The sequence below is a fragment of the Atta colombica genome, unplaced genomic scaffold (genome assembly GCF_001594045.1).
Source record: "Atta colombica isolate Treedump-2 unplaced genomic scaffold, Acol1.0 scaffold238, whole genome shotgun sequence".
In the NCBI taxonomy this organism is placed as follows: domain Eukaryota; kingdom Metazoa; phylum Arthropoda; class Insecta; order Hymenoptera; family Formicidae; genus Atta; species Atta colombica.
This window is the reverse complement of record NW_017259336.1, coordinates 1,448,883-1,452,121: the sequence shown is the minus strand read 5'-3', so window position 1 is coordinate 1,452,121 and position 3,239 is coordinate 1,448,883.

Here is a 3,239-nt window from a genome sequence, read left to right as displayed (position 1 = left end):
AAGAAATAATGTATGACCGTTCGGACGTGCCAAGAGAAGATAGAATTTATTAGCGACTTCCATCGATCGTTTTGAAGATTGTTAACTATTTGATGAATAGATACGTACAAAATATTGAATTTTATGCTTCTGCTTGCAATACATACTTACTTAGCAAAATTTAAAATATAAAAGTAATAAATAAATAACTGAAATGAATTTCAATGGTGTAATTTTCATCTTTTTTAATCTTAAAATATCAACCTTTTTTTAGAGAACTTTTAACATCTTTCCTATTAAAAATTAATGGGTAAAAAAAAATTCATTAGGAATGTAATTAATCATAATCTAATTTAAGAGAGAGAGAGAGAAACAGAGAGAGAGAGAGAGAGAGAGAGAAAGAGAGAGAGAGAGAGAGAGAGAGAGAGAGATTAATTTACTTATACTGTCACACCAAATTTATGATATAAATTTATGATAAAAAATTTTTTTTATATATCCAATCGATAGGAAATTTAATTTCCTATAAAAAATTTTTCTTAATATTTTTTTCATATTTTCGAGATATGTTAAAAATAATAAAAAGCGACACTTTTTATTAATATCTCTGACATGCACCATTTAATTTAATAGCATTTTTCTTTTTAATTTATTTACATGTCAAATGATCGTATCAATCAATGAATCAATAAAATTGCGCCAAAGAATTAATTCTGAATAACAGTTGTTTTTCAGCTCCAGGCGATAGCCCAACTAGACACGTAATAAAATTTAAGAGGCAAGATCGTCCACTCATTCAGGCCTTGCAAAAGATATGATAAAAAACTCGTGTTTTATTTTATGTCTAGAATTATCGGAATAATCAACGATGTGAATAAAATTGAGCGCAATGAAATTTGCGACACAGGGATCCAATTTCAATAAATTGTGCTGTAAAATAGCCGATTAAAAAAAGATTCTTGAACGCTTTAATGACAAGCCTTTACCGCCTGATTTAATTTTTTGGCGATACTGTATTTTACGATACGTTTTTGTCGCCTCTCAGAAAAATTGTTCTAAAATTACATTTCGTAATATTTAATATCATGAGTGCGTACTATCGATAAAGAAAACTTTTACATAGAGAATCGAATTTTATTATATAACTAATATTTTTTCCTATTGAGGAAATCTTAAAAGATGATTAGTGTAAGTAAGACACAGATGATTACGTATCATTGACACATTATTATATATTATTACGTATTACTACGTATCTCATATGTACATACACATAAATTTTATCTAACAATAATGTTTTAATTAGACGTCCAATTCTAAAAACTTTATTTACGTTATTTCTTCGTATAAATTACTAAACTGCAGATTACTATTTTGTAAGTACAGCTTTTAAAGCAAATGTCACGATATAATAGCTCTAGAGCGCCATATAGGACTAAGAAATGAAAAAAGATCTCAATTTTGAAATTTTTGTCGTTCTCATAAACTCCACCTCATAGACATGTATTAATATGTATAATTTAATCTTGAGAAAGGATTTTCGAATTTGTAAAAGAGGGAAAAAGTAATCCTTATACAAAAATTAAATGATTGGTTCGTAATACAGACGGCTTTAAGATTCCCTTAACTGCTTTATATATCTACTACTTACATCTACATACACATATTGTATATAACACTAATGTGTATATAACACTAATTGAATAGCATCACTTATTTCATACAATATGTCATTATATAAGATATAGTCCATATTAATAAATCTTTCTACATAAATTATATCATACAGGAATACGAATGCAAACAGAAATTTTTTTAAATAGATAATTACTAATTATTATTACTATTTTTTTTAAGCGATTAATAGAATTAATTAAAGAAGTGGAAATATTTAAAAAATCGTTTACCAGTCTTTTTAGATAGTATAATTTTTTAAGAAAATATTTTCTTACGTTTTTTATTAAAAAAGAAGAAGAAGAAGATAGGATAATTCTTTAAGAGTATTTTCTTGTTCTTTTATTAAAGTAAAAAATACAACATGTTAAAATTAGAGGAACAGTAAAAGTGAGTAGAACCTATGCGCGGCGAAATAAAGATAATTTCGTTACGGCAGCGTAGAGCTATAAATAGTAAATAAAACTAAAGTACTAGAGAAACCGCACTTCATAATTTTGTTTGAGATGCAATAAAGTCGATCTTTTATGCTCTTTCTAAGGATGAATTGCACCGAGCAATCAAAATGCTAACGAAAGATTTTACTCAACTGTGTGGAAAATGGTTCAAAAAGATTCCTTCAATAGAATTAAATTGATTATTTAATTGTTATTGCTATGTATATGACTAAAGCAATATTTAATAATGCAAAAACACATTGGCTTGATATGTCGATTTTTTTATCAATAGAAAGTGAATCTTACGCTGTTGAAGTTGCCACACAATAGATAACTGCAAAAAAAAGTAGAGATTGATTGAGTTTTCGCATATTTAAATCTTTCTGTCTTTCTTTTTAAAAATTATATTGATACTGTGTTAATCTCATGTCAAAATAAAAAGTAGAGATAGATAGCAATAAAATTATAAAAAATATAAATAATACGGAATTGATTATAAATGCTTTCCATACAGCATAGATCATTCCATCAATATTGCAGTTACATTGCAACATTGTAGTAATGTTGTTGCAAGCTTCTATATTGTAGGTTGTAAAAAATGTATGTTGTAAAAAATTACAAAACAAGTGATCTTGTAATTTAATGAAACGAATTTTAAATTTTCATAAAAAATCGTTTCTCTGTAGGTAATGTTTGTTTCTTGCGAATAAAGTCCAATCTGCATAAAACGCAAGCTTGTTATATCAGCCAATCCGACATGTCAATTTTAAAAGTGACACTTCGAGATTGGCTGATGCAACAAGCTTACGACTTGCGACTCGTTTCCATTTCACGTATGTACATATATATCATCTAATCACAGAATTCTTATAAGAATTCTAAGAATTCTTATAAGAATAGAAATGCAACATAAGTTTCTCCTTGTAAATCCTCGAGTATTCTCAACAAACGTTTCTTACTATAAAAGAGCAATTCATGTATCCTTAAGATTAAAGGCATTCGAGTTACACAGAATGTTGCAGGTATTATGTGTTCCATGAATATTACTTAGATGAATAACTTCTCTTTACGTGAATGTTTGAACGTTGGAAATAAATTAGACTTGTAAACTTTCTGAAGCCATTTTGCCATTTCCATTAAATAAATTAT